The sequence below is a fragment of the Tympanuchus pallidicinctus genome, unplaced genomic scaffold, assembly GCF_026119805.1.
Source record: "Tympanuchus pallidicinctus isolate F22 unplaced genomic scaffold, pur_lepc_1.0 scaffold2, whole genome shotgun sequence".
NCBI classification, from domain to species: domain Eukaryota; kingdom Metazoa; phylum Chordata; class Aves; order Galliformes; family Phasianidae; genus Tympanuchus; species Tympanuchus pallidicinctus.
In genome coordinates, this window is record NW_026294721.1 from 17,074,892 (window position 1) to 17,087,476 (window position 12,585).

Here is a 12,585-nt window from a genome sequence, read left to right on the forward strand (position 1 = left end):
AGTTTTACAGGGGATCCTGAAATAAAGAGTGCATGACCTACATCTGGTTTTGGCTCAAGCATATCAGTGCAGGTTAGTGAGTACATATTTTATGACTGTTGTAACTTCAGTTTATTTCTGTCCTTCCCGAAAGATAGCAACCTCAAAGGGCAGCTATCATGCTGTCTTTTGCAAAGAGCTTGCACACACATACATGAGCATGTGCGTAGCAAAAAGGACTGCAGTTCATATCCAAGAAAATGGATCCTGGGTGCTTGCCAGATATAAGTTATATAGAATAACAAGAAAAGCAGCTAAGTTGGGTTCTCAGGTGGTCATTGAGTAGTCTTAAAAAAAGGCTATTTTTTTCCCTACATGCAATTGTAATGGTTACTTTTGCAAGTGAAATGGCAAATAAGCAAATAAGAGTTATTAGAATGCATGTCAGGGGCGTGTTGAAGGCATCAGTATTCACTGCTGATGTGATCTGATCCAAAAACTGGTTGTCATCAAGAACCCAGTCCTCCTCCTCCTGCAACAGCTCTGTGTTCTTGCTGTTCAGCTGTAGTTAGCTGCTGCTGGCCAGATCAGAAAAGCAACAAATGCATTGAGCTTACTGTCCAATTGTCTGATTTCAGATGGTCTCTTCTGAGATTGACTTAATCTTTCTTGATAAACAGTGGTTTAGAAAGTGTTTTCCCACTCTGATAATTATAAGCAATTCATTACTGTACTAAAATTAATAAACAAGTTTGGTTAATGATACTTTTTGTATAATTCCAACAGTTTTCTAACATTAAAATAATTCCAGATGGCTGACTTCTGCAAGGAACAGTTTTTCCTCATTACAAATATCCTCATAACAAAACACCTCCCAAAATACAGTTAATGAGTTACACAGCTTCCTTAACCAGGTCAGATTAATCAGTAGATTGATTACTTTTTTAAATTATTATTATTTTCATTGCTACAATAGGCATTAACATAATAAACAGCTTTATAGCTAGATTGAAAACCGCCATTCAAGCTCAAAGATCAGAAAGTAATATACAAATAAGCCCAAGTTTCTTACAGAAGATCTGTATCTGTTTCTGGGCGAGGTGGTGGTTAATAACACCTCCTGAACTCCTAATTCCTACAGGCACTCCCATTGCTGCTTAAAATAGAAAGTGGCTCTGTAGTTCACAGAGGGAGAGGCTGAAAAGAAGCAAGTTCCTGGTGGCACAGACCCTTCTCCTTCACCTCCTCCCTCTCTCCAAGCCGGCTGCTTCTGACCCTAATCTCACTGTCTGAGCCAGACCTGTCTCTATGCGCCCTGACAGCTTTGCCATCTGCTCTGCTTGTTTTGGTACCCTGTACCAGCCTCCTCCTCCAGCCCCACCACGTTGCTCTGCACTCACTGTGTAAAGCAGTGCCCAAGATTTTTGAGCCTCCGACCTACAAACCTCTCTCCCTGCCCAGACACCATTCTCATTTCTGGGCTGCACTTACCCTGAGCTCATTGGTGTCTCAGTAGCTTTTCCCCATTTTGCTTGCTCAGCTGGTTCCTATCACACCTAACTGCCCTTTTCCTAATTTTTAGAATCTGAGAATCATTAAGGTTGGAAAAGAACTCTAAGCTCATCAAGTCTAATTGATGAATCGTCACCATCATAGCTTTGGTAGTCCCTGGCTCTGTCTCATTCTCCACTGGAGTCACTGGTACTCCTCCTCACATTCGTCTCCCTTCTTACTCATCCCAAACCGTTCATTAGTTGCTAGGCCCTAATCTCACTATCTAGCCAACCCTGGTGACTATATCCCCTTACTATTAGATAATCACTTCTTGTCGGATTCTAATCTGTTTCCTTTTCCAGTCTGTTGTTTCTACATGCCTTTATTTGGGTTAAATGCCTCTCCCCACTGTGGCAGTCTCCCTGGCCCTATCTCTGTGCAGACCTCACCTGTCCCACCTTACTGCTTTGGGCTTGTGTGTACTTTGCAGACTGTGCATACTCTGTCAGGCTTCCTTTTGTCTTCAAAAACAGACTATGCTGATTTTAAACATGAAGATGATAGGCGAGCTGGTGTTATCAGTAGAGGTTTTGATGCCTGCTTCAGAAGAGCCAGGATTTGCCTTATGATGGTCTTTGCTTTTTATTTCCGTGCTCGTAGTGTCTCTGTAGGTTACCTGTGTATGGGTTTATTCAGGAATGAATTGGAAACACAAAAAAGCCATAGCCTAAGCACTCAGAAATCCAAATACACTCATCTATGTTCTTTGCCTACAAAACCTACTTCTTGTTTATTGTATGAGTCTTTGTTATATAATGTACCCCTTAAATAATATTCTGTCTGGGCAAGTTTTGCCCCAAATTGAAGCGCATCTTGTAAGACTGAACGTGAGTACATTCTGCTCTGTGGTAGTCCTGGCTTTTTTTTCTTTGTTTTTGTTTCCCTTGTATATAAAGTTTATAGGGAAGTTGTCTATAAAACCACTCACCGCATCACAGCATTTGGGAAGCTCTCTAACGCAGTATGTTATTTTTATCTTGCTAGTGAGTGCATCTTTTAATAATTCACAATACCTTTTCTACCTTTAACACGAGTATCACAGAAGCAGTGGCCTTACCTTACATTATGTTTGCACTTGAGATTCTAGGAATTTTTGAAAGTGATTTTTTTTTAAGGGAATTTTAAGGACATTCACTCCACTAATGGAAAGTGGAGGAGATTGGAAGAGGGCTTGGAAGGGCTAATACCTCTTTACTAAGGGAGAATTAAAAGAAAAAACAGAAGGATATCAGTGAAGGAAGCAGAGGAATTCAAGCACCTGTACGAAAAATAGGAAGGTGAGGATGCAGCACCCAGGCTGAAGTCATTGTAAACTCTGGCAAAGCAGGTTTCTTGAAATCAAAGATTGTGTTATGTCTGAATGCCACTTAATACAAAAAAGGTTGCGGTCCAGTGTCCTTTTGTTTAGTAAGTGTAGATATAATAGCAACAAGTTTGAGAAATCCAGCCTTTAGAGCAGCAGCCTTTCAAGAAGCCAGGCTGGTGGGACCCTTCTTTGCCAGCTCAGCTGGCCCAAGGATCTGCAATGGCACCGCACTCTGTGCAGTGGTCTTCCATTCTCTCCCACAGCAACGCTTAAAGATGCATGGGCAGATGCTGTGCAGGGCAGCCTGATTGCTTGCCAGGCTGTGGGCTTCTGTGGATCTCCAGGCATGCCACCTTCTTGCCCAAGGGCAAAAAAAAGTGGGGTCTCGTACTCTTTGGCTCTCCTGGAATATCTGAGCATAACCTGAAGCTCATTTCTGTTAAGCTTAGCTTTGTTTTTATTCCCATGAATACTATATATAAGGGCAAACTAAGATAGCAAAAAAGATGGATACAGTAATGAAAAAAAGATGCTGATTGTCATTTATGGTTTTACAGAAATCTTACTTCTTGGCCGCAATGTTGATTTGCTGTCTTTGGAAGAAACTGCTTTTGTGGGAAAGGAATAATGCAGACATTCCATGCATCCTTAGTGACATTGTAATTGAGGGATAGTAGATGGAACTGAAAGAGGATAAGGTTTGGGTGATTTGGCTGCTTGCTTTTCTAGCTACAGAAGTATGTTACATATGCAGATCTTCAGCCATTACTGTCATAGTCTTTAATGTAAATACATGACCAATATAAATTAGAATTTTACTTGATATGAAAAAAATTCTGGCAGAGAATAGACAAAAACCAAATAGAGAATTTTTTTTTTTTTGCAATAGTTTTTCTTCCATATTATAGCCTAATTTATATTTCTTACCTGTGAATGTCTGTTTACCATTTTAAATCCATTTAATTTTTTCTTTAAATTATAAATATTTTGAGTTAATTGAGCAAAATTGCTTGGAATAAGTACTTGCCCTGTCCTTAAAATCCTCTTTAAAATATATATATATTCTGCATTGATTCAGTTTGGCATCTTGGCAATCTGCTCAAGCTAGAACTTGAATATCATTACTTTAAGAAAAATATTAAAGATATTCAAGGATAGACTGAGTGAGACTTGGAACATAGTCCACATTTTTTAATTGTGAGGATCATTTACACTGGAAACAGTTGAGTTGTGTTGATTTTCCCACCATTTGGTCCCTTTAAACCAAGACTAAGTATCTTCAGTAAGCTTTAGCACAACGAAATTGTGGATTTGATGTAAAGCTACTTGTTCAAATTCCCAAACTGCAGTTACATAAATCAGGGGAGATGATAAATAATAAACCTCCCTGCTGTGTAAGCAAATTTTTTCCTGAATTTTTGCTTTTGTAGAGCTCTATTTTCTCAAATGTACTTCAGGGATACAGTGCAAATTCTCAGGTACTGAAACAAGCATCACAGTTAAACCACAAGATGTGACAGCTGCAATCTCTCTGGCTTGCAAGAGAAAGCAGAGGGAATGGAGTTTCAAGCCTATTAGTAAATTTGTTCTTCTTTAGCCAAACCACCTACAGATGTTTTTGCTTGTTCTTCATCTGAGTCATTAGGATAATTTCTCTTTTGGTCTTTTTGAATGGAAAATATGTTGGTTAGAACCTGGTATTTACACTGAGAGAGCTTTTCTGTAGACCGGCTGATAGAAGCAAGACTGAGAAAGGTGCTACCTTGAGGTGAGAGAGGACAAGAAACAAGCCTCTTGCCTGCCTTTCTTACCTGCAAGGTGTGTTGTACAAACCACTGCTTACAGGTTCGTGTTCACTCAGATTTCAGAGGTAGTATCTCCAAAATAAGGCCACCTTTGCTGTTTCTGAGCCTCTACCAGTAAACTGGCCGGCATTGTGGATACCTGAGTATCATGTAGGTTTAAAACTTGACCTTTGTTAGTGTTCCCTAAGAATTCTCTTAAAGGCAGCTTAATGCAGAGCCACTTCTCTGGATATTGTTTTCTTGCTGGTTGCAAATGCGCAAGGTTCAGCTCTTCCCTGAGAAGTCAGTGGGTGGTAAGCCTGCACAGCATATTGAGAAACACCTTTTGATCACTGGCCCAGAAATAAAGATAGCTGGGTCCTATCGTATCCAGCTTGTGCCTGCACATGTCTGGTCAAAGCACAGTACTTCCAGCTTGCAGGCTTCACAGAGGGTATTGTTTGTTTATTTGGACTTTTTTTCATAGTGCATAGTCCTCCTGCAGCTAGGTTATGTGCTCTATTGTCTATTTGTCTTTAATTCTGGGAATGTGACTCTGCTGGTTTTGTTAATGCTAAGAGAAGCTGATGCTAAAAATAGTAATGAATAATCACGAGTACAAAACAAAGAGGAAATCTGGGAACTGTGAGTATGTGTCTTGAGCTCTTGTTTTTGGCTGTGTTATTTGTAATCAAATGAAATGTTGATAGATGTGTTCACAGTTAATCTGACTTTATCTGAAAGGCTAAAGAGCTTTGTGAGCAAACCACCTGACTTCTTTTTTATTGGATCATAAAGCTGTTTTCCCTGGTACTTCATGGAAATTAAGCAATGTTAAATGTTTAAGAGAGGCTTAGCCTGCAGAATTTTACATTTTCAAACAACAGAAAAATCTACACTTCTCAGCTTCCTTGGCTGCCTGCATCTGCAGTTCTTGCTGTGCTAGTCTGAGGCATTTAGTCATTTAAATCTGCAGAACATAAGAGAAGTAGAATGTTAAAAAAAAAAAAAAATGTTCTGGCAGATCTCTTTCATGGTCCACCATGGGAAATTGGGACTCCATTAATATCACTTTTCTAACTATTTGCATCCATCTGCTTTGTTCAATACTGGGCTTTAGTCACTAGAAGTACAAGAAAAAGCAAGAAGAGAAGCTCTTAGTAAAATCCTCAGAACACAAGTATTGTAGGTGGGTCTCTCTGAAAATAATGACTCCAATTTATTCCCATGGAAACTACAAGAACAGGTACAAAGAGCACAATAACACTATTTGACAGAGAAAATTCTCAGCTACAAAGCACTATTTTTCAACACAGTCACACCACTAGCTATGTATTTCACCAGTGATGAACAAGAGCCTGCATGCCACACATGTGAAAGTCTGAACCAGTGGAGGTGGCCTACTGTTGCTGTCACCACTGCTGAAATGCACCACCACTGCTTCACTGTGCTCATAACCACTGTAGGGTCTCCATAAACATTCAGCAAGCATTGATGAATGTCAGTGGATTCAATTTTTTCCACATGGAGGAATCTAGTTACCTTTGTTTCATCTGTGTCTGGTGAAAAGCCTAACAAGTGAATATGAGGGCTATGGGGCTGCAGAAAAGCAGAAGGATCTGTAGGGGTTTTGTGCTGAAGAGTAATCAAATGCATTACTTTGAACTAACAAAGGAGATAAATATTTTGTAGAATCTTTCTTTACACCTCTGGTTACAGCACAAAACATGTGTTCCTCTGAGAACAGAGGATATCTTGCTGCAGGATGAGTGCAGTGCTGAGATAGGATTGTAAAGCCAACAGCCCTGAGCCTAGGCTTTAGTCATTAACGTCACCAGTTGCACAAAGATTAAGCCTTATGTCAGGAAAACCCACCTAGCAATGAACATCCAGGTGTGACTCTGGAAGCCTCCTGCCTGTGAAGTAGAGGCAATGGGCTGTGGCACAGTGAGTGGTATCTCACAATTTGCAGTCACATGCCTACGTTTTCTTATAAGGCTAGCTTCTTTTTCTTCTTAACTTAAGAAAATCCTGAAATAGTCTAAAATCCAACCTACAGGTTTGAGCCGATGGAAATGGTGAAGCTGGATGATTCTTCATATTGAGCAGAGACTTCTATGTCATGAGTCTGGTATATCTATTACATTTTTAACCTTAAAATTCCAGCTGCTGAGGGAAGTTGCAAACAATGAAGTCACAGAAGACACAGGCAGTTTACGGTGTCTTTATTTTAAACTTAATCTTATTATTTGTTTAATGTCATTCAACATTGCTGAGGTTCAGCTTGGTTTGGCATCTTAACTATAGCAGAATATAATCCCTAGTTACTTAATGAAGATCCTCTTTCCCTATTAATACTGCTACTACATCACAAGTTTTATGGACTTATACTTGTCTTTCAGCACATCCCTTTGTAAATAGGCATCGTCTTTTTGTTGGTTTGCAACCAGATTGGCTTGTAATCTCACGCATTGCAAGCTCTTTGTTACCAGAGGCAAAGCTGAGGTTTCTCTAAGTGTACAATCACCTGTTGAGCAACAGGGAACATCTCCTCTGTCATGCTTTGCATGCCATCAGGTTTGGGGCACAGTTATTTGTTTCCCTCCTGTGAGATGGACATAAATTTAAGTTTTTGTGTATTTACTGTGTTTAAATATCCCATGACATTTATTTCCTGAACTGTGAAATTCGAAAGTCAATACCCAATCTTTCTTCATGTCTGTGACAACTGTTGATATTTGCAAAGCATTATGCATCATCATAGCTGTGACCTCTGAGTTAGGTGAGTGTGGTTCAAAACACGAATGTGGCTGTAGCACAAATGCCCCTGAAGGTTACTGTTGCTTTAGGACAGATCTCTGGACTAGTTAAAATGTGCTCTGCTGCTCTACTTTGGTTGTACAATTACACTATTTCAGTTCTAGAGCTGGTTTGGCAGTATGTCATCAAACTTAATACTGACTCCATTGGTCACACAAATGTACATCAGACCTCTGTAAAGGTCATTGATAGGCAGCAAGCTCAGACTGTGGTTTAGCTTGTGGTACATCATAAAAGGAAATGTGGTGGTTTTTTTCCTCCACTTTTCTTGAAGGACTGTTCCTTACTATTCATAGTGCTTTACTACTCTTGTCTTCTAGCTTTACCTTTTGCCATAAGTGTGGGTTTGGCACAGGGCATCAACCACCTCTGTAGGAAGCCTCTCTCAGTGTCTGACCACCCATACCATAAATAAATTATTCCTAATGTCCACTCTGAACCTCCTTTGGTGCTGTGCTGGTTCCTAGTGTCCTGTCATTTGTGGGCTTCTGAGCTGCTTCTAGCACCCGCTGAGTAATGTGGATGTCAGTAGGAATATTGGAAGTACCAGCTGAAAGCTTGTCCTCTTTTTCTCTTCAGCTCAATATTTGTTAAATTTTCAGGAATTGATTTAACTTTGTTCCATCGCCTAGCATTTGAATGAATACTGATTTTAGAAATATTTATTTTGCTTTTTCTCTAGTGGGAATAAAGGATTTACAGAGAAGCTGTATTTTTCGGAACGAAGAAAACTAACCTCAGCAGCATCAAGACCATGTCAGTCTATTTCTCCAGAAATGTCAGTTTGTAACAATGTCATTATCTCTACACGTATCTCTCTGAGTTCTTTGATGATATTAGTCACATACATAAGTACTTTTTAGTTCTTCTTGGCAGTTCCTTGGTATTTTTTAAACAGCTACTTTTAGATGTATTGATTTAAACATCTGCATCAAATAAAAGGAAAGGAAGTCTTGTTGAGAAGAAGGACTTTTGATGTGAATTAATGATCAAAGAATGGTGGAATTATAGTTTGCTAAGATACCTGGAATAGGTAAGCACTGTCCTCCAATTGCTCTTAAGAGTTGATGTAAGAGATGCTTAAGGAAGTGATCAAAATTGGAAATTATTTAACACATTTCTTATTGAACATGTTATATTATGATTCTGGTGTAGCTTCATCTTTAGTTACATTTCTCACATGGTACTTTGTTTATTGTCTTTATCTGCTATATTTCCCTTTTCTGAACTTCTAAGTTGTAAACTTCCATATACGGTGACCTTCGCGTTTCTTTGCCTCTAAATGATACGTATACATATATATTTTTCCTGAGCTTCAATGTGGCTTGGTGCTATTAGGATGCAGAATTACTTTCACACACTTTTCTGCATCAGAGAGCATTACATCCCTGATATGGACTACAAAAAAAAAAAAAAAAAAAAAAAAAAGGCAGTTGTTTTCTCTGTTGTGTGACTGTTAGGTGAAACATACACATAAGATTGTTCCGTCTGTAGTCTTTGTCATCAAGACAATTGGCATTTGGTGATAAACATCCAAAGTTTATCTGCTGATTTCTATTGAAATTTTTGATGATTTCCCTCTGTATGAAGGGGAAGTCTGTAGGCTAAATGAGGTACACCATCAGGTCCCTGCCAGGTGGCTGCCTCTGCTACAAAGGTGGCTCTGTTAACTGAGTTGCTCAGATTATCAGCTCATAATCTTTTCATGTGAAAATGAGCTCAAGTAGCTCTGGATCCCAGCAATTTCTATTCAAATGACACTGCCCACAGATGTTTGCATGGAATTGTTGTGGTTAGAAGAGGATGTACAGTCAAGCCTTACTGAGAGTTAGTCATGAACTAAACCTTCTGGGTTTGCATCTCACAAACCTTTCCTCTTGTTTGAGCAGCAATACAATTTCCCGTCCAAGAAATCTTTCCTTTAGAAGATTTATCATTAAAAAATGCATGAATCACAAAGAGTTTTGACAAATCAGCCTTCCCAAGAAATTAAAATATGTTAAATACCTCCAGCTCTCACCTTTCCTGACTAATTGGGGTTTTAGGCAGCACTTCAAAAAGGCAGCTTAGTTAATTTGCTCCAATTTCTCTTTAAATGCTTAAATGACCAAGACCCAAATATATGACCAATGAGACACTGGAGTATTGTGTTGTTCCACTGAGTTGCACTGAGGTTCTTAAGTCATCCAGTGTTTCTTCCAAGTTCCTCATTATTCTTACATAAAATATTAATGGATAAAACTCAATGTTTACTGTGCCTTCTGCAAAATGAAAAAAAATGTACAAGTAAATTTGAATCAATTGTAATAGAAATAGAATTAATTGAAAGTTCTTAAAGGTGAAGTGTGGTGGAGTCCCTGGTCCGTGGGATCCTCGTTCTCATATGCAGTGTTTTCTGTATTGGGTAAGACTCAAATTGCACCAGCAAGCCTGACTGAGTTCCCAGGAAAGCCAGGAGACATTTCCTGAGTTTTTCTAGATTCTGTTTTAGTACTCAAAGGCTATGAAGTGGTTCCCTGCTCTTCAGAGGCTTCTTCTGTCCTGGCCTATTTATCTAACAGTGAACAGAGGAGGCTGACCACCACATGTTTAGCCACCATCCTAAGTTGGCCGTGTTTGTCCATGCCTTTGGCTGTGAGCAGCAGTATCAGACTGAGCAGGTACTTCTTAAAAGGTGTGAGTTATGTGACTTGGCACCACATGAACACTATGGCAGCTGCAGTGAATGACACACTAGATAAAATCTCTCTGCTGTCAGGTAGGAAAGTATTATTTACAGTAATGACCAAAAGCGTCCCCCATTTTGTTTCTCAGACATTTTTTGCACATTGCTTTGTCTGTATCACTTTGTATATGGCAAATAAGAGTTTTTCCAGTGAGTTTACATACCCCACATGCAACCCTGGACATTGTGTTCTTATATTTTATTATGTGTTTTAACAGCAGCTGAGGTGATGCAGTGCTCCACAAGGCAGTACTTACCTCCAAGATCTACATAATGGGAGAGAATAAAGGAATTTTAAAAAACAAATTTAAGTGCAAAAGCCTAAACATCAAAAGGCATCTGTCAACAAGAGTAAAGCAGAATGAATCCTCCATACAACATTTCTGGTTGTGGGGATGATAGGTGTAGTTTAAGTAGTGGCTACTGTAGCCTTTGCTTGTATACCTAGTGCAGGAGGAGTTATTCCATGGCTAAGTATATTTGTCAGGTGTTGCTCAAATGGTTTCAGACTTTATCACCAGAAGACATTCAGTTATGTGGCTATCTGTGTTTTCTATAAATTGAAATGTTCATGTTGCATATTTGAGGGGGAAAAGAGAGTACTGTGCAGGTTAGCTAGTGGTAGGCCTCAGAGCAATATAAAGGACAAGAGTTATTAACATATAAAGACAGATGGAAGTGAAATGCAGGTAGTTTGTGCTCAACTACAACTTTTTTTTTGGGGGGGGGGGAGGGAAGGGGGTACAAACAACATTTATTTTTTAAGCCTGCTGAATTCTTTATCCAGGTTCTTGTGAAACTTTGAATATATCCTCAAAAAGGAAATACTATTTCATTCCACGGGAAAAGTATTAGCGTGAGAACCGAGATATGATGAAGGACTACCTGATGGATGTATGTCAGTAAGTCAGTATGTAATGTCAGTTCACTGTGTACTACCAAAAATTCCTGAGGACTGTAATCCTGTAAATCAGTCTAAATGTGATAATAAAAAGGAGTGGACATCAAGAATATTAGCAGTAAACTGTTATCTGTGTTAGGTGGAGATGTAAGCCTAGATAGAACAGTTTATCTCGACAATAATTATCTGTGCTGTCCTTTAACACTGGAAGAGGCACCTTCCAACCACTAGAAACTCCAATGGTGCACTAATGTCACATTTAAACTTTATGAATATCTAACCAAGGCCACGTGGCAGAATTAATGCTGTGGCAGAAGTGACCTTAGAATTCAGGTCTTTCTGAAGCAGAAGAGAAATAAATAAAGAAAAAGTGGAGCTATATCCTACAAACATTTCTAGCAATCCTTGCAATCCAAAGTTCACAAAAAAAGATGCATTTCCTTATTTGTGAATAGTTTTACTGTATCACTGGGATCTATGGCATAGACAAAGCATCAGCATGGTATGCTCTGAACATCCGGAACTGCGGTTTTCCTTTCCTCTGGCAAGTTGTAAACTCTTTGGGGCCAGTGAGGTTTTCAGGTCTATCCTGTTCACTAGAGTGGGTGAACAACAGCATTATGTGGCAGGAAATTACAGCACAGATGGATTGGCTGGTGGCCTTGAGTGAGGATCAGCTTATACATTAACAACTCAGACTTCCGCAAGAGCACTACAGCCCTCATGTTCCTTTCCTGCCTCTATGCGTGTATGACCTTGCAAGTAATAGCGAAGCTGCCAAATATGCAATTTATGGGGCCTAATGGAATTATTGTGCCATTCCCCAGCCCTGCCAGCTCTTCCTCATTGCTGAGGTATGAACCCCAGATTACTCCCAGAAGATGGTCCAATTGTGGGTGCTTACTGTCCTGTCCCGGTGCAGGAGGCGGGTGTCTGTAGAGGGGACAGATACAATGATGGTTATGACATAGATGTGTTCTGAGGCTTGTTAGGGATTCTACCATTTCCTTACCTCTTGTTTAAGCCCAAGCATTACTTCAAATGGTGACAATATAGGCTGGGATGCCCAAGAGCAGCTGGACCAGGTGACCAAGAGGGCATCCCATTGTCAGGGGGAACTGCTCCATGGGTAGGCACTACTTGAACCTGTCACCTCACTGAGAGGTGCCAAATTCTGAACGTTTTTCAGCTTTCTCAACTTGGCCATCTTCTGTTCACCAGCATGCATACTATTACTAAACCACTTATTTTAAGAAAACACTTTCAGGTTCTTAGATAGGGTTGTTTAAAATGAGTATTTCCCTAGATTCTCTTTCTATGAACAATTTTAAACTCGGGACCATGTAAAATCTAGAAAGTTTAAGATAGAAACTACAAAATAGGGAAGTACTGGTGGATCGCCTGTGGTGTGACATCTATTCCAGGTAACAGTAACTTGTATATCAGGAGTTTCTCTTCACCAGTTGTGTCTCTCTTAATCCTATATCTTCAGCATGCTGTAACATAAGAATTCCTT